The sequence below is a fragment of the Ovis aries genome, chromosome 1, assembly GCF_016772045.2.
Source record: "Ovis aries strain OAR_USU_Benz2616 breed Rambouillet chromosome 1, ARS-UI_Ramb_v3.0, whole genome shotgun sequence".
NCBI classification, from domain to species: Eukaryota; Metazoa; Chordata; class Mammalia; order Artiodactyla; family Bovidae; genus Ovis; species Ovis aries.
In genome coordinates, this window is record NC_056054.1 from 58,876,303 (window position 1) to 58,897,076 (window position 20,774).

The following is a 20,774-nucleotide window of genomic DNA, read 5'->3' on the forward strand; positions in this document are numbered from 1 at the left end:
TCCAGAATAAATCAGCTTAATCATGGCAGAGATATTAGAAAGTATGTATTTTGCTAAGTGTTAAAAATATCAACAATATGCTGTGGGGAGAAACTTGGTTTTTCTATTGCGATTATTGCAAAGTGGTGTATTTTCTGATTTTTCTTGATTAAAGATGTGAGATGATTTTGGGGGCTTAATGATTGACTGGGTCTACTTTGTATTCCTTGATGCCTTTCCACATGTATTCCTTGATGCCTTGCCATTGGTTATTTGGTTATCTCATGACCATGTGTCTTGTGTCCAAAAATACAACGTAGGCATGTCTGGGTGGACATGAGCAATTGCACTGCTACTGTTAGAGAAGCCATGCAACATGGATGAGCAGGTCAAGAGTGGAGTACTCAGGGGCACATAAGCTTGTCCATTATCATCCAGAACTGACATACCTTTGTCTGGGCCATACCTTGGCACTAAAGTAGATTCCAGGTCGAAGTTGACAGTTGTGGTAAACACCCCTGGCTATGTATAGTCTAAAACTTCCTGACACTTTTAATTTGATTACTCTGCCTGCAGTTAAGATAAATTTAGTCATTTATTCCCATAAATTATTTAGGGCAATGAGAAGTGTTTGTGATGATAGTTAATCATAGAATTACAGTCAGAAGGGACCTCAGGAGTCATCTAATCCAGTCTCTCCATAGTACCAGTGAAGGCACTAAGACCTAGGGCATGTCAATGCATTAATCTGCTCACACAGTCTGCTGTATGCAGGCCTGGCTTTAAAAACCAGAGTCTCCGATCATCTTGCTCACATCCCATATAGAATTAGCAACAAGTTCAATGATTAATTCTCCTTCATTATTTTGGATATTCAAGACTTCCTCTACATGTGTCTGCTCTTGCTTAAACTGCAACAGAAAAGCCAGCTGGATGGGAGTTAGAGAGAAAAGGCTAAAATGAATAAGACTCTTCTGGTTAATCAGCAACACCAGTCCTAGCTTTGTTTTCAGCTGGCCTTAGGAAAGCAAATCTGTCTCCTGCAGCAGCCAAATCTTATTCTTGTGAAACAGAGCTGAGGCTTGGTTCTAACTCCAGTCAGGCCCTATGCTTGATACATTACCACTGGAAAGTTTCATGAAAGAAACTGCTTTTGAGGGGAGAGAAGGCTGATGGTGAGTAGAAGTTGGAAAAATGTTTCAGAATTTGAAGTCAGCAGGAGCCTCAGAGATCATGTCACCCACCTGCCTCATTTTACAGGGGGAGAGAATCCAGTCCTAGGTGAGTTGAGGGACCTTTGAAGCCATACAGAAAAGTGGCTAAAATTTGGTTACACAGTCTAAGCGATTTCTTCATCTAAAATCCCTGGTGGCTCAGATGAGAAAACATTTGTCTGCAATCCGGGAGAGCCAGGTTTGATCCCTGAGTCAGGAAGATCCTCTGGAGAAGGGAATTGCTACCCTAGCAGCAGCAGCAGCCAGTATTCTTTCCTGGAGAATTCCATGTACAGAAGAACCTGGTGGGCTACAGTCGATGGGGTCACAAAGAATCAGACACAAATGAGCAACTGTACTTTCTTTCATACTTTGTGCCTGAGCCTGGTGCTAATAGGGGCTTCCCTAATGCCTCAGCAGTAAAGAATCTGCCTGCAATGCAGAAGACTCAGGAGACATGGGTTCAATTCCTGGGTTGGGAAGATCCCCTGGTGGAGGAAATGGCAATCCACCCCAGTATTCTTGCCCAGAAAATCCCATGCTCAGAGGAGCCTGGTAGGCTACAGTTCAAGAGGTTGCCAAGAGCTGGACATGACTGAGCGACTGAACACACACACATGGCGCTAATATATCTATTATATGTCATGTAGCATAATATATATTATTATTATATAGCAGTTACACTCTTAAGCCCGGCCCTAGTTGACAACCAAGTACACTGAGGCTTAGAGATTTTTGGTAACTTTCTGAACGTCAAATAATTGATAGACAAAAAAGCCATGATTCCAATATGGACCTTATTAAGAACTATGAAGTGTCTGAGACTTTAACTTCCTGGTGAGCTAACAAATTAACTTGCCATGGTTTCATGGATATGCTGTTAGAAGACTTGAGACTCCTGGGTCAGAGACAAAGGACTTTATCACATTTATTGATAACAGTAGTCCTCAGCAGTTTCCTGAGTCTCAGTTCCCACGACAGGGTGAGAAGAGGGCCATCACTGACAGACACAGTGAGCTGCATTATAGAGGAGGAATCCTGAGCTGGGGAAGCGAACTTTTATAACAGGCAGTGAGTATGGCTGCCTTGTCCTGTAGAAGGAAACACTATATCAGTTTCCCAAGGCTATTTGCTGTTTAATTACGCTTGTAAAGTTAGTCAAGAACAAAGTCAGTCAGTGCACTGATCAAAAGATATGATCTTCCCAATCTAGGGATCAAACCCAGGTCTCCCACATTGTAGGAGAGTTCTTTAACAGCTGAGCCACAAGGAGAGCCCAAGAATACTGGAGTTGGTAGTCTATGCCTTCTCCAGGGGATCTTCTCAATGCAGGAATCAAACCGGGGGTCTTCTGCACTGCAGGCAGATTTTTAAACTACCAAGCTCTCAGGGAAGCCTCAAAAGACATGCAGAAACATCAAAAACACATGGAGAACTGTCTCCCAACATATTTTAACTGTAAAACTCATGTCATCAGCCACTATACCACAATGACAGCGGCAATGCAGTCAACAGGAAAACATGAGGTTGAAATGGTTGGTTGTTGAAATGCAGCGTTTAAACAATATAAATTTCTGCCATTGAAATACTATCAGCAGTCAAGTCATTGATTGGGAATCACCCTGAGGGAGGTGTGTAAGGCACAGATGGATAACTGGGACTGATTTTCTAAAACTTTTCCTGAGTTTTGGGCATTTTTTCCCTTAGCAGCTTACTAAGGAAGGAAGAGAGAGAGGAAGAGAGAAGACACAAGTGACTTTTAGCTCACTTTGAAGAGACAGTATCTCTAGGTTTCATCTGTGTGCAGTTGTCATTATGCGGCATTCTTCACAGGCTGTTGCTGAGGCTGCATGGGTCTGTTCATAAGATCAAAAGCAGTGGTAGCTTCCAAGATGGAAAGGGCAGTTTGGTCTCCTGAGTTTAAATAAATTCTGCTTACTCACTGGCGTCCTTGGATAAGTTTCACCCCTGTCTCTGGGAGTTTCATCAGCTCCAAGGTGAGATGACCCTTGTCAAACCCATAGTGCAGTACCTAGCCAATAATAAGCAATCAGCTAACATTAGTTCTTCTTATGAAGCACAAATCTTCATGACTAAAAGTAATACTGAAATATGCTTTTAATACCTGGAAACCCCATAAGAAATATCACTTTCAGCTATAGTCAGTACAAGGAGGAATTTTACATTGACAGGGTGAATTTTTATTATTTAAAAATGTAGAAATAATATTTGTGATAATGTTAATACTTTTGCCTTGAAATCCCGAAATGAGACTCAACTGCCTTCATTTATGCATTCTCCCCAAAAGGAACTCTTTTGTTAAGCCTCACTTAGTCCATCTTAAGCACCTTTCAGTCAAAGAACAGCTTCTCATTAAGGGAAAAATGATTATTAACATCCTCATTTTGCTTCCTCTCGTGAATTATTTGCATTCAGAAATGTGCATGGCATTAGTTTCAGGGTAAATGCAAATATGACAGCGGGACTTCTCACCAAGCTCTTTTTTATTATTAGCTCTTTTCATGTATTCCATTTATTATTCCCTCATCATTTTTCACATTGTATTAAAATGTTAGATTTCTTAAAATAATAATATTTCTTTCATTTGGTAATTGTCTCGGCCTTGTCTACAACAGTCTGTATCACAGAGCGCCCATCTATAATTTGGAGTGGCTTATAATGACTGTTCGTCTTTGCTGAGGGGAGGCTGAGGAATTAGCTATCATGGTAACTGAGCCCCTCTCTCCCACCGAGAATGTGATTACTCCAGGTGAGGTTCATGGGCTTGTGAAAGAGGGCAGTGGTGTGAGAAAGGCTTCTGCTGAGAGTGCTGGCAGTATATTTACAGTCTGGGGCTTAAAGATAAATTAAGAGGTTTTTTCCACTCAGCTATGAGCAGTGCCTGTCTCCAGTGCGTTTTAAATACAATAGCTCACACTCTATTTTTTATGGATATGGTGAAGTCCTTTTGTTTGCAGCATCCCATGTCCTCCCCATGAGGAGTGGATGAACTGAGAGACTAAGCATTTTCAATCAAAGTGTAGTGGGCATGACTTGACTGGAGTGAAATCAAGGAATAATGGGTGTACTTTCTACCCAGGCCTGCCTTGATAAACTGATTACAATTATTTTGTTTTTCCCTGGTCATAAAAAAGGTAATAGATCTGACTAATAAAATGAAACTAATAAAATCATTTGATCATTTTGATTCACTGCACTTCACTGCTCCAAGCTCCCTGTTGACTCACAAATTGTTCCTGTCATATCATTTTATATTTGTTTCTTTTAGATTTGACTTAATGTCTCTTTTTCTCTCCCCTTGTTACTGTCCATCATGTCACTTCTTTCTTCCAGGGAGCAGAGGAATGAGCAATGATCAAGGCTCAAAGCGAGTTATCTGGTAGATCATACACGTGTCTGTTAGTAAAATGGCAAAATATGAAACGTAGATGCTTTGATAAGGCTTTATTTTTTTCCATAGGATCTGCTTCTTGCCACGCTACAAACTACAAGATATAGTCGTTAGCTTTTGAACTTTTGTTGTGTGATATATAAATGTTTACTCTGTAGAGTGGGAGACGGGAAAGGACCATCTTCACTGTGACCTGGGAGATGGGACCAGGAGTAAGCGTCCGAATCAGAGTTTGCTGGTTTAGGCCTGCAGTTAGACTAGTTCTTCCACATATTTTATAATGCCTACCTTGTACCAATTTAATTAAAATTCTTCTGGTGAATAGTAGGGTAGCATATACCAGCTGCATTTGGCAGGTGAGAAAAGGGGAATGAAGTATTTCTCATGACTGCTAAGTGGCTACTAGGCATCATACAGGATTCAGCTTAAAGTAGGTAATATTAATTTTGAGTGGTTACAATGCATCCAGCACTTTGTTAAGTGCCCTACAGACATTTTTTCATTATATTTCACAGCAGTGCTGTGAGAAGGCAGTGCCTAGATTATCTGCATTTGTAGAAAAAGAAGTTGAAAATCAAAGATGTTAATCAGAACTTCCCAACGTTTCCATGTCCTAGAATACCTAGAATACAGTATCTCTGTGGTACACTGAGGAAAGTGGATGAGGATACTTGCTGTCAAAGGCAATCGCCCAAAGGTTCCAGGCAGGCCAGGATCTGGGCAAATCTGTAACCTATTCACAACACAACAATGTGCATATAATGGAATTTACATGCTGTCATTATCTGTGGGATTTTTGTTATTTTTTTTTCCTTAGGGCTATTTATATTCTTTCTTTCTGGAATCACCAGTTCATGTATTTGGCTGTTTTTTCCCCTAAAGAGAAGTTCATCTTTTCTTTACTGATTCATAAAACCAGTCTGGGTATGGACATGGCAAGATGACTGACTGTCCCTTCAGATTTCCTGGGTTCGTGTACACACACTGTTTATGCACTGATTGTGTTGCGTTTTATCACTTGTTACCTGTAATTTAACCACATTCCCCTGGTAGTTCAGTTGCTAAAAAATCAGCCTGCAATGCAGGAGACCCTGGTTTGATTCCTGGGTCAGGAAGATGTGCTGGAGAAGGGATAGGCTACCCATTCCAGTATTCTTGGGCTTCCCCTGTGGCTCAGCTGGTAAAGAATCCAACGGCAATGGAAAAGACATGGGTTGGATCCCTGGCTTGGGAAGATTCACTGGAAGGGAGAACGGCTACCCACTCCAGGATTCTGGCCTGAGGAATTCTATGGACTGTATAGTCCATGGGGTCACAAAGAATCAGACATGATTGAGTGACTTTCACTTTCACTTTTCCCCATGAATGACAATTATAATAAGACCAACCTTTGTGGTTGTTATAAAATAGTACCTGTAAATCAGTGAGAATTGTGCCCATTACATAGAAAGTAGTCATAAATGTTACTGTTATATTATGAAAGTTAACATTTTGTTCAGTTCAGTTCAGTTCAGTCACTCAGTCATGTCCGACTCTCTGCAACCCCATGAATCGCAGCACACCAGGCCTCCCTGTCCATCACCAACTCCCAGAGTTCACTCAAACTCATGTCCACTGTGTCAGTGATGTCATCCAGCCATCTCATCCTGTCGTCCCCTTCTCCTCCTGCCCCCAGTCCCTCCTAGCATCAGGGTCTTTTCCAATGGGTCAACTCTTCACATGAGGTGGCCAAAGTATTGGAGTTTCAGCTTTGGTATAGTCCTTCCAATAAACCCAGGACTGATCTCCCCTAGAATGAACTGGTTGGATCTCCTTGCAGTCCAAGGGACTCTCAAGAGTCTTCTCTAACACTACAGTTCAAAAGCATCAATTCTTGGGCACTCAGCTTTCTTTACAGTCCAAACCTTGCATCCATGCATTACCACTGGAAAAACCATAGCCTTGACTAGACGGACCTTTGTTGGCAAAGTAATGTCTCTGCTTTTTAATATGCCATCTAGGCTGGTCATAACTTTCCTTTCAAAGAGTAAGCGTCTTTTAATTTCATGGCTGCAGCCATACAGGTGGGCTTCAGGGGCTTTTTTTTTTTTTTTTTTTTTTTTACATGAAGCAATAGAATTATAAAATGCCTAAATTTTTTTCAAAATTTAATGTTTTCCATAAAATCTGTTGGCAAAACCCCTACTCCCTCCCCATCTAAATTTTTTGATTTTTGTTAATACTTGTTTGTGTTTGGGGAATTTTTTCTCCCTCACATCCAGAAGTAGCACAGACACATTCTGATGTTGAGTAAAATAGCACGTCACAATAGGTGGTAGTGTCCCTTGTTTTTCTGTTAGTGAGTTTTAAAAGAATGTACGAAAATAGTCATGAATGTACTAAGTGTTCTAATCCTGCTTCCGTTCACTTTGGCTGTGTCTACATGACAACACAGGTTTGACAGGGAATAAAGTTGTGCCCAATGTCATGGGTGTTAGTGTGCCCCTCCCCCTCAGTGTTGGACCCCACCCTTCCTTGCTTTTTAAGTTTGGTGGGAGGGGGTACCACATCAGCAGCAATCATCAACCAACCAATGGGATCTACTTAGTGGTAAGCAGATTAACTGTTTAAATGCTAAGAGTCACTGGCCTGACCACACCATAGTATGGCCACTTGGGTTCCTGCAGACATGGCTTCATTTTCCACCTTTGCCCCAAATGTTTACTTCTTGCCTGACTGAGGAGGAGGGTCTCAAGACCTCAGATTGGAGGCCATTGAGCTCTTAACCCTGCCTCACCATGGAGAGAGATGCTGTGAAGTGGTGGGACTTCCTGGTGGTCCAGTGGTTACCGCTCCCTGCTTCCACTGCAGGGGGCATGGTTTCTGTCCCTGGTCAGGGAACTAAGGTCTCACATGCTATAGGGCCAAGAAAGAAGTGGGGGCCCCTGGGCCAAGGGACTCTTAATGTCATTCAGAGATACTTGTCTCTTGTAGATCCAGCCTTAATGTTTTTCTGACATCCTAGTGATAGCAGACCCTGCGCAAAGTGGATATCAGAGTTAATACTGTGAGGAGACAAAATAATGAGAATAGTTTTACCAAAGATAATGAAACATTGCATAATGTCTGCATTTTACCATTGATTTGAGTGCACCCTTAGAAAACTGAATGTAACAAAAACCCAGGACATTTTTTGGAAATTGTATGCTCTCTAGCAACTGTGTGAATTTTTATACAAGCACTGTTTTATGAGTTATATAAAATGTTATAAAAAAAAATAATTTCATGGCTGCAGTCAACATCTGCAGTGATTTTGGAGCCCCCAAAAGTAAAGTTCATCACTGTTTCCACTGTTTCCCCATCTATTTCCCATGAAGTGATGGGACCAGATGCCATGATCTTAGTTTTCTGAATGTTGAGCTTTAAGCCAACATTTTCACTCTCTTTCGCTTTCATCAAGAGGCTCTTTAGTTCTTCTTCACTTTCTGCCATAAGGATGGTGTCATCTGTGTATCTGAGGTTATTGATATTTCTCCCGGCAATCTTGATTCCAGCTTGTGCTACTTCCAGCCCAGCGTTTCTCATGATGTACTCTGCATAGAAGTTAAATAAGCAGGGTGACAATATACAGCCTTGACGTACTCCTTTTCCTATTTGGAACCAGTCTGTTGTTCCATGTCCAGTTCTATCTGTTGCTTCCTGACCTGCATACAGGTTTCTCAAGAGGCAGGTCAGGTGGTCTGGTATTCCCATCTGTTTCAGAATTTTCCACAGTTTATTGTGATCCACACAGTCAAAGGCTTTGGCGTAGTGAATAAACCAGAAATAGATGTTTTTCTGGAACTCTCTTGCTTTTTCAATGATCCAGAGGATGTTTGCAATTTGATCTCTAGTTTCTCTGCCTTTTCGAAAACCAGCTTGAACATCTAGAAGTTCACGGTTCACGTTTTGCTGAAGCCTGGCTTTCAGAATTTTGAGCATTACTTTACTAGCGTGTGAGATGAGTGCAATTGTGTTGTGGTTTGAGCAATCTTTGGCATTGTCTTTCTTTGGGATTGGAATGAAAACTGACCTTTTCCAGTCCTGTGGCCACTGCTGAGTTTTCCAAATTTGCTGGCATATTGAGTGCAGCACTTTCATAGCATCATCTTTCAGGATTTGAAATAACGCCACTGGAATTCCATCACCTCCACTAGCTTTGTTCATAGTGATGCTTTCTAAGGCCCACTTGATTTCACATTCTAAGATGTCTGGCTCTAGATGAGTGATCACACCATCGAGATTATCTGGGTCATGAAGATCTTTTTTGTACAGTTCTTCTGTGCATTCTTGCCACCTCTTCTTAATATCTTCTGCTTCTGTTAGGTCCCTACCATTTCTATCCTTTATTGAGCCCATCTTTTTGTGAAATGTTCCCTTGGTATCTCTAATTTTCTTGAAGAGATCTCTAGTCTTTCCCATTCTGTTGTTTTCCTTTATTTCTTTGCACTGATTGCTGAGGAAGGCTTTCTTTTCTCTCCTTTCTATTCTTTGGAACTCTGCATTTAGATACATATATCTTTCCTTTTCTCCTTTGCTTTTTGCTTCTCTTCTTTTCACAGCTATACTTATTTGCAAATATTTTTTCTAATTTATCTTCAGTTGACTTTATTGACAATGTTTCTGATCTATATAATTTTTGGTGATGAATGACTTTAAACCTATACATAGAGCGGTGAGAGGGTGGAAGGGGTAAGACATAGAGAGAGGGGAAGAGAGGGAGGCTCAAGAGGGAGGGGATATATGTATAATTATGGATGATTTGCATTGTTGTGGGTAGAAACCTATACAGCATGTAAAAATTAACAAAAAAATAGTAAAAAGGAAAAAACCACATCCATAAAAATTAAAAATAGGTATGCTGTTAATAGCAGGGATAAAATGCAGGTGAGCAAGATACTCATAACTATTTTGATGACCTTTCATTTTATTATTTTATTTATACATCCCAGTGGTTTACTACAAGGCTAGAAAACAAATAATCCATGTTACATTTTCTAGTTGATTTCTTCAAGCTTCCCCCCATCCATGTTCATCTTTCTTGGAGTGAATTGGAGAAAGTATTTTTATCTCAGAGGAACAGCAGGGCTTAGAAATGTTTGATTTTGATACCTTCACTGTAAAGCACCACTTTCTCTAAAGGTATTCAGAGTCATCACTCAAAACCTTGGCCGATTGTATTAGGAGCTCTGGAGCACAGGGCTTATAGCAACTATTTACCTGCCATCCAGGCAACCTTCCAAGGGGATGGGGCCACTAGATTGAGAAACAGTGATGCTGCAGAAGGATGGTCCCTTACAACCATGTTATATGTGTATTATATGAATGAAAGGCTAACACAATTCCTCATCCACAGAGAATTGGTAAGAAAACTACACTCCAAATGGAATCAGAAAGAATCATCATTTGATCAGAAGATAAACTGTCATCATTTTTTAAGCCTAAAGTAATAGTCTTCCTCTGAGTTGTATATTATTTTATTGGAAGGATAACCACTCAATTACAAACAGACTTGACAGAGTTATCCTATTATTTAATAAATGGTACTACACATGACAATTTTCCTAGTTGAATTATCTTATGTTTGACCAACTACAACTTTTCCAAAGGACAAGTTGAGAGGTCAAGATTCCCCTCTCCACCCCTCAAAGAAGGAACTCAACAATGAAAATCATAGATACCACAGGTCTCTGAAAATAGTAATTATATTGTGGCTTAAATATTAGTAAAATACTTTATTCTTTAGGGATTCCTGGGAACTGAAAATGGTTTATATCACCTCAATGTCCAACAAGGTACAGATGGTTTGTATTAGTAACAATTATACAAACCATCAAAAAAACTATAGAGGCCAAGATTTTACATGCCAGTAGAGAAACTTACCACATTGGGACATTTTTTAAAGTATGCTCAAAATAATTAAATGCATTCTGTGAACAAAAGCAATTAATGTTTGGAAGCCCAGTAGGTTGTCTGTATGGTCTCAATTCTGTAGGTAATTCTGACTTTCACTGATCACACACTAGACCAAAGATTCTAAGCTACATGGTTCTACCAAACAGGATCTGGCAAGGATCTCATTTTGTTATAGCCTGGCTAGGGACCAGGGTGAAAAGCTATATGGATGAACATGTGAATAAATCTACCGTCAGGATCAAAGAGGGAATAGTTATCAGCATAATTTTGGTCCCTAGGCAATGCCTCTCTTAAGCTTGTTATGATAATGTGGCTGATATTGAGAAGAATATTTGGCTGGTAGTGCACTAAAATATAGACGTTCATATATTAAGAACTTAAGGGGATATTATAATTATTGAAATAACTCAATAAACATCCATCTGCATTCGTATTAGTGCTTGCTGGTTTGTGAACATCTAAGTTAAATATAAACAGATCCTTCAACCTCTGAAGGCTTAATATGAGTGGCATATGCATAAACAGATTGAAAGATACAGAGACAAATGCCAACACCAACCAAAAGAAAATTAATAAATTGAACCAAATATTTACATGATGTACAATTGCTTGCACAATGCTTGGAAAGTGAAATTTGAATTTTGAAATGTGCCTGTTAGAATATCTGCTAAAAATAATCTCAGTAATTCTAGTTACTCACAGAGAACTTTCTAAGACAATAGCATTAAAATCCCCTCTCCCTGAAATAAATATTTACATTTCAAGGGGCTACTGTGGCATCTGGACCACAGTGGATGCTCAGTAAAATTTTTGTAGAAGGAATGGTAAGTTTGAAAAAAAAGTGAGTTTCAGGTATGTGTGGTGAGATCTGGAACCTAGGAAAAGTAGACAAGTAATGATTGAGTATCCTGAGAAACATGTTTGCTAAACAAAACAAATAAAAAATATGCGTGCAAGCAGAACTTTAGAGAGATGAGAGGTGTAATGGGAAAAATGGAATTTAATTTTAGTGAAGTGCTTCTTTGACTTTGATAACATACTTTTCAGTTTGATTGTATACAAGTTTGTGTATGTCAAATATGATAAGGGTGGTGGTGGTACATAGCCTATAGCCTGCCAGGTTCCTCTTTCCATGGGCTTCTCCAAGCAAGAATACTGGAGTGGGTTGCCATTTCCTTCTCCACGGGATCTTCCCAACTCAGGAACTGAACCCTGGTCTCCTATTTTGCAGGCAGATTCTTTACCAACTGACCTACTAGGGAAGCCCAAATATAGCAATGATTATTGATTAACTGTCTCAGGTGGAAAATAATGACATAATTGCTTGTTTTCTTTTAAAGTTAAATTTTTCTCAACTGTTATTCTCCCTGGTTTGGAGAGGAGGAACCCTTTTGCTCAGGACGATATAGGAGTGGTCTAGGACCTTTCGCTCGCACTGTCTGATGTCATGCCTATAGAAAAACCCATCAGTATGAGCCATAGAAAGCGAGAACCATTAATTTTCTCTTGTCAGATTTTATCTTTGTCTTGATATGTAAGAGCTTTGTTCTACAATAGTGAGATTGTATACTGTCTTGGTGAGGGAGTGTGAGTTCCAGTAAGATAGTGCTCAAAAGAAAGTGTGGCTAATTGTAATGCCAAGGTTGTCCTGAGTGTGCTGTTGAGACATTCAAACCAGCCTGACAGTGACAGTGAGAGGTCTGCACTGCTGGGGCCAGGCTCCTTTCAAAGCCCCGGAAGGTGCATAGTCAGAAAAGAAATGGAGGAAACCACCATAACCACTTCGAAGAAAAGAGGGAAATCAAAAACAGCCAATGATGAGGCTATCTGATTACAAAGAAACAACAAAGCTCTGTTCCTCAAAGGGGTTGTTTTGAAAATCATGTTTTATGATCTGAATTTTCACTTGTGACTTCCTGTTACATAAGATTTTTGGTATTCTGAGAGAAACCGAAGTTTAATCAAGGACAACGTGCATGTGACTGGCTCTAAATAAGACAGCGTGGCCTTTGGAATTAGATCTGAGTTTAAATCTGAGCTTACTTCCTCACCAGCTAGGTGACTTTGGGCAAGATACTTAACCTTCTGGTTTCTCACTTTCTTTTTCTGTAAAATGAAGACAATGAGGTCAATGGAACAGGAAGCGTGTGAGGACTGGTTGTTATACAATCACCTAGCACCAGCACCTGTGAAATGTCAAGTTCCCTTCCAATGAAGAAACTGGGGAATAAGAAGCGTCTATTTTTGAGAGAGAGAATCAACTACTTAAAGTTTTCTATGCATTTTTTTTTATAATTTCAGCAATATTGTGAAGTTCAGTAAACCAATTCTAAAATGTAGCCAAAAGATGTTGTACATGACATTGTACAAACATTTATCTAAAAGGATGCTACTTGTAGTTTTGTTCCTAATGGAGAAAATTAGAAATGATCTACATGCTCAATGAGTGTGTGTGCTTAGTGGAGTCCAACTCTGTGACCTTATGGACCATGGGTCGCCAGGCTCCTCTGTCTGTGGAATTCTCTAGACAAGAATACTGGAATGTGTTGCCATTACCTACTTGAGGGGATCTTCCTGATCCGGAGATTGAACCCACATTTCCTGTGTCTTCTGCATTGGCAGGCAGATTCTTTAGTGCTGTGTCACCTGGGAAGCCAATGTTCAACTTGGTGATACTTAAGCAGATTATGGCAAATTCATTAGATATAATACTAAGCAGTCATTAAAAATATCTCATAGCCAGATACTTAAAGTTCTGGAATTACTTACAGTGTTTTATTGAAGAAAAGAAGCATCTCAATTTCTTTGCTAGAGGATTCCAGTTTTAAAGTGGAAAATAATATAGGCATTACAAAAACAGAAAGAAATACACCTACATGTTAAAGCTGTTGTCTTTGAGGTGATGGGTGTGATTTTACCTATAAATTTTTTTGGTCATTTTTAGTATTTCTTGATTTTTCAACAATAATAAACATTTAATTTTATAATAATGAATATATTTTAAAATAGTCTTTAGCTTATACTTTAAACAATAGTACAATTAATTTGGTTCAGACAATGAGAGACCTGGGTTTGATCCCTGGGTCAGGAAGATCCTCTGGAGAAGGAAATGTCAACCCACTCCAGTATTCTTGCCTGGAAAATCCCATGTATGGAGGAGCCTGGTAGGCTATAGTCCATGGGGTCGCAAAGAGTTGGACACAACTGAGAGACAAAACTACTACAGTCTCTAAAATGTAAGTCAAAAGATAATAGTAAGACAGTCACTAAAGGGATTATATATATTATGCAGAAGCATTTCTAAAGAAAAAACAGGTGAATTTGTCATTGATAAAGCATAAGGATGTCTGACCTAAACTGGTTTTATATATTTTTATATTATGCCATTCAATAACCACAAACATTTTCATTTACAGTAGAATTAACTCTTTAAATGGATAAAAAGTTTAGGTAGAATGCTTGGTTTTCCAATTAGTTATTTGCATGGAAGGATGTTTTGTTTCTTGACTGAGAAAGTTAAAAAATAGATATTGCTTTTATATAGAAAAATAAATACATGTGAAGTCTAACACAGAGGCTAAATGATTAATAAATGCTATTGAATTTGAATTCAGTAGAAAATCATAGTGGTTCATGTTTGGGAACGCATGTAAGAATTAAAGATTTTAAAATTTAAAAAATAAAAAACTAAAAACAAACAAACAAAAATGCACTAATTTATCCACTCATCCATTTATTCTTTCATTAATAATACCTTTCTACTATTCAAATGCAGCTGAAGTTTAAAACAAAAGCCTATAACAGAACGTTTAAAATATAGTTCTTAATGTAATAAAATAATCTAGGAACAACAATATTCTTACTATTATTCAACTTCATTGCTTCATTTTTAGACTAGGTCATACAACTAAAAGAAAAAAAAAATTACTAGCTATACATTTGCTCAAAACTGATTCCAAGTCCATCCCATGCACTTGTTCAAAATCTTATAATAGTGGCCTATGTTGTAAGGAAAATATGTTATTAATCTTACTAGGATAGTTAATAATTTAGAGAATTAATGGAATCTGATTTATGATACTAAAATGATAAGAACTCTCTTTAATATGAATGTAGAGTTCAATAACATATAGCATTATTGTTGGTATCACTGGGTCAATACGGTAGATACTTTGCCAAAAAAATTATCTTCATAAACTGCTGAATTGACTATTTCTAGTTACTTTTTTCTATGAATTCTCATGATTTATTTCTGCAAAATCACTTTTATCAACCATGAGATGGGTCTTGTCTGCTTGGAAGACTAAGAGGATGACCATTTGGAAATTCAGTGCAATGGCACAGGCTTTATAGGTAAAGATAGTGATTAAGAGTGTACAGCAAGGAATGTAGACATGGCCCCTAAAATTATCCAATCACATCATCGTTTGATAGTGGATACAAAAACAGTATTCATGGCTCATGTAACTCTGACTGCAGTTGATATCAATTGTTATGGATGTGTTCTGCTGTTATCAGGTATTTAGTGGAATATTAAGTGTATTTTACAATTATTAAAATTTATATATACATATATCAAATAAGTTACAGTTCAGTTCAGTTCAGCCACTCAGTCCAACTCTTTGCGACCCCATGGATTGCAGTATACCAGGCCTCCCTGTCCATCATCAACTTACGGAGTTTACTCAGACTCATGTCCATTGAATTGGTGATGCCATCCAACCATCTCATCCTCTGTCGTCCCCTCCTCCTCCTGCCTTCAATCTTTCCCAGAATTAGGGTCTTTTCAAATGAGTCAGTTCTTCACATCAGTGGCCAAAGTATTGGAATTTCAGCTTTAGCATGAGTCCTTCCAATGAATATTCAGGACTGATCTTTAGGATGGACTGGTTGGATCTCCTTGCAGTCCAAGGGGCTCTCAAGAGTCTTCTCCAACACCACAGTTCAAAAGCATCAATTCCTCAGTGCTCAGCTTTCTTTACAGTCCAACTCTCACATCCATACATGACTACTGGAAAAAGCATAGCTTTGACTAGACGGACCTTGGTTGGCAAAGTAGTGTCTCTGCTTTTGAATATGCTATCTAGGTTGTTCATAACTTTTCTTCCAAGGAGCAAGTGTCTTTTAATTTCATGGCTGGAGTCACCATCTGCAGTGATTTTGGAGCCCCCGAAAATAAAGTCTGTCACTCTTTGCACTGTTTCCCCATCTATTTGCCATGAAGTGTTGGGGCCAGATGCTGTGATCTTAATTTTCTGAATGTTGAGTTTTAAACCAGCTTTTTCAGTCTCCTCTTTCACTTTCATCAAGAGGCTCTTTAGCTCTTCTTCTCTTCAAGTTATAACATGTATTAAAATTTAAAGTTTATTTCTTTTGAGTTTTAAATGCAAAATATCCATATTTGAGGATATTGAGAAATACAGTTTAAAGAAGAGAAGAAATACTAAAGGGAAGACTGTAATCATATAGAAGTAATCGCTATTAACATTTTGGCATATTTATTCAATAAATAAATCTTTCTCTCTCTACACACACACACACACACACACACAAATGCACTCTGCCTCACCTACAGACATGCATACCTGCACATACATACTCATCAAACTCATATAAAGTTTTTAAGTAGCCTGTATTTTTGTATAGGAGTTCAACAAATATTTAGGATGAAAGGCTGGATGAAAGGATAAGAGTTACAGGCCCTATATAACAGCCTCCCTCAACTTAACAATTTCTGAGCCAAGATCAAGCTTGTTATTATGGTTGAATTTTAGAAGAGGTAGTCTGAAGTTACACAGAGATCTGAGTATTTGATTGACAAACAGTCAATCTACTTTTTGACATTAAGACCAATTTGGTTAGACATGGCCTTGGATGCTCTACAAACAAGACAAAACCCCAAACTGAATCTATTCAGTAGAAAGAAGGAAATCGATTTGACATAAAGGCTTTACTCTAGCTTTTTCACCATCCTCTTTTATGTGGCACTGAAGAGCTATGGATTCAGATGCTGAAGTTATGATTCAATCTATGCATATAAAATTCTTGATTTACTTGAATCATATGTTTCTATTGCCCAATAGTTATGGGTATCAGTCACTCCACACGCACCTCATCTGTTATCATTAGCAGTAATTGGTTGACCAATCTTGGCAAACTATCCAGACTTTAATCCATAAGTGGAAACAAGGAAAAAAATCAATTCTTTTTGGTTTATGTGTGTGAAATTAAAACACTTCTAGTTCAAAAACTCTGCCTGGGTTAAAAGAACTAAGTTTGCCTTGCCATCATTTTTTAAATAGAAACCATTGGTTGCAACTTTCTAGTTAATGTGTTGATCAGTAGAAAAGTTCATTTAGTGGTATTCAATATTAATTTTAGTAGCTAGCTCAGTGGCTTGCCTTACTAAGGGGCTATTTACTGCTTTTTTCTTTTAAAAAATGGTAGCAATTATTTGTGCTTATGAGAGCGATGGGAACAACCAAACACTAAAAATAGAAATTATGAAATTAGCCACAAGCAAATTACAGAGCAGGGACAAATCCATGAACATTTCTTCCGACTGGCCTGCTGCTGACCTCCTTGAAGTGGACAGGCTATTAACCTGAATGGATAGCATGGTTGAGAACCCCCTTCTCTCACCTAGTTCCATGTCTCTTTAGCTCACAGTGCCAACTGAGGGCTTAGTTTGATGCTGAACTTTGGTTCCAGAGACAAACCTATTAGAACCATTGCTGAGAGTAGAAAATGCATCATGTTAGGGCCACCTGTTAAATTTGAGCCATAACCTTTGGATTGGGTGACAATTTTGTGGCTTTTAATTCTACTTACATGTCTTTGAACTCAAAGCTGTTTCTGTGCAGTTATTCTCAATTGATCTATTTAATGTGAGAAAATGTTTTGAATTGGAATACTGCTATTTGTTACTACTACCAAAAAAATACATATATCCACCCTGCCCCCAAAATAGCCAACAAAATATAATCTGATTCATCTTTGGCGAAGAGAACGAGAAAAAAATGTAATACATCAGAGGAAAAGGCTCTAAGTAAAATCATATTTAGTGATCAGATTCTCTGTTTTGTTGACTGCTGTTGCCAAGGCATCTGCAATTATTATCCTTTTTGTATCAGGATGAACACATGGAATCAAACAGAGCATGAACTTAGCTAATGAAATATAAGAATCATTTGGGTGTAGGTGGAAAGGAAGTGATAGAATTCATAGGAACAGATGTTCTAAGAGTTATTAGAACTTTTCAGAGTGAAATTTCATATCCTGTATCTAATTATTGCATTGCTCTTCTTGAGTCCTGACGGCTCATATCTGTTAAAATTCTTGAGGAGAGTGAAGAGAAATGGCATGTAGAGACTTAAGTAACTACCACACGATTGACAACTGTTAGCCCAAGAAATGTTGACCCTCGCTTCAGCTGAGCATCTGCAATGGCACAGCACTACCCACAAAAATGCAAGAAAAGAGCACTTGCTGCATGTTTTCCTTTCTGCAAGTACATTTTTATTAGAATTCCTTCTCTGGTTCCTTCCTTGCTACATTATTGTTCTCAAAATAAGTGCTGTTTGATTTGTTTGACTTTGTGTTTGCAATACCCTAAAACAGATTCCATTTTATTCTCCAGTGCCAAGGAATCTGGGCATGCATTTTCTTTCCATGCAAAATTAGACTTTCTGCACCCACAGATTGGGAGCTAAATGCTTCATATTTATTATCTTTAAGGTGCTGTGTTAATGAAAGAATTTTAATCATTGACATTGCTCCGTGAATTATGTATTACAAAAACCCCTGCTGATGAGTTAGACAAAATTAACCTACTGTAAGGGGCATTAAAAAAAAATCACAGCTAATTAGTAAGCCAACAGGAACAAAGAAATGTAAAACAAAGATGTTGAGAACAAGACATTTAGGTAGGAAGCGCTGCCTCTCTTTTAGAAGTGGTTCTTTCATTTGGGCATCATTTGTAACACCACCTGCCATTGCTGAAATCTTCCTCCAATCTGATATGTTCCATTAGACTTGAGCATTTTTATGTTTTGTAATTAGTTTTGTAAGCTGGTATCTTCACTCTTTCAAACTGTGGAAATCCAGACTCATAATAGAAAATGGAAAATATTTTTAAATGCTTTTAAATTATTTCCCAGGTGATCTATATTAGAGATGTAAGGCAATTCACAGGGATTATAATGGGAAATGATTTCCGTCACTTTTTTTCCCCTTGAATCACTCTGTATGCTCATCATATATCTCTTATCCATCCCTGTATTTTAAAGTAGCAAAGCTTTGTCCAGGCTCCTTTCCTGATGCAATTCTACATGGGGCGGACAAAGGCAGAAATGGGTTTAAATCACAGGCTGCTTGGCTTCTCAGCTCCTCCTCATGCTGATATGTAAGACCATGCATCACTCTGCTGGTGCAGGAACTGAGAGGAGACAATTGACCCTGAGAGGCTGCTGGAGAGGTGCTCATGCTGGGCCACATTTGTTTATAATTGCTCTTTCTAAGTTATAGGTGGAGATAAAGCAACCAAAATGGGACAAGCAGAGGCAAGAGACAACAATAATGCCTATTTCAATTTTTCCCTGCTCAACCGAGGCCCCGAGCATTAAAAATGATTAGATGATTCTTTGACCTTTCATTTTCTTCTGGATTATTTCTTTTTATTTTCTTCATGTCCGAAATCTCTCCTTGTCTAATATTGTCTAAAATCATTTTCTTCCTGATGAGAATCTTTTCTGATATTCTTTAGAGAAAGGGTCATTAACCTTTCCTCTTTCATCCTATTTGCTTATGGTTGAGGTGACCTCCAACTCCTGGATGATTTAAAACAAAAGCAGACTGTATAATTTTGTAAAAATCTTTCACTTTTTAGGCAGAAGGAAATGCTCAAAGAATGCACAGCAAAGAGGAATTCTTAATTTTAAAGTGACATGAAGCATAGAAAGATGCAAGATGCCAGCTGCAGGGTGGGAGAACTTCATGCGGGAATTTTGGCTCCTGCTGTGTCCAATTTTGAGTTGCAGGCCTTCTTTCATGTGGTTCCTCACTGCTTTTTCTGGACTTAGGGAACTTAAAGGATTGTTCTACCTTTCAATTCATATAAGTTTTCTTTTATTATAAGCTCAGTGGAAATAGGTTGGGATACTGTAGTAAATTTGATCCTTCTTGAATCTAAGAGCCCTCATCTTATAGCTTTCTACTTCTGTCTTCACTTTCAGAAAAATAAGCCTCATAAACTTATATTTCCCTTCACAGCCTCTCCACCACTGTCTGTTGTGAATTCACCGTAGTTTTTCCTGTTTATATCACCTGAGTGAGCCACCTGTGTCTAAGTCTCCCCTTTCTACCACCCTCTAATCCTCGCAGAACTCACTCATGTCCCGTGTTGTTCTTCCAAACTCCTAGCATCCTTCCAATATGATACTGTTCAATATGAGCAAAATATTCTGTGTTCCTCACTGTATTTCTAAATTCTTCCTTCATGATTTCATTTGAATGGAAATTTGGTTTTGTCTCTCCCTCTTGTATGGGAATTCTTTTAGGCCCCTCACAGCTCTCTCTCCACTGACCAGGAAGTGGAATAAGAGGTCTTGATTATCCTTGACCCTTCCAGATCAGTTTCTTTCCTTCTACTCTAAAACCCTAAGTTAAGCTCTACCTATAACCTACTCCTCGATTGTTGCTGACATCTCCTGTCCTCTGGGTGGTTCCCCCTCTTAACAGGATGATTTTCACTCCTAGTTCATTGACATTCTCTTCAGTATTGCCTCTGACTTTATAACTTCAATCATGATAACGAACAATAATTAAATGATAGAAGAAGAGAAGTTGCTCAGTCGTATCCAACTCTTCCCACCAGGCTCTTCGGTCCATGGGATTTTCCAGGCGTTAATACTGGAGTGGGTCGCCATTTCCTTCTCCAGGGGATCTTCCCGACCCAGGGATTGAACCTGGGTCTCCCACATTGTAGGCAGACGCTTTACCATTCAAGCTACCAGGGAAGCCAATTAAATGATAATGAATGATAATTAAATATGCATGGAATTGATTTTTCAACACTTGACTCCTCAGTTCCTTTCCTACTCCTCCAAGAATCTTTACCTTCCCCTACATTGCCTTTCCCTTCTGAGGTCATACTCTTAGAGGTTAGACCTGGCTTTTATCTATGACAGCACCTCCTTATATTCCTTGGATGCTATTTCCTATCTTTACAGGTGTCT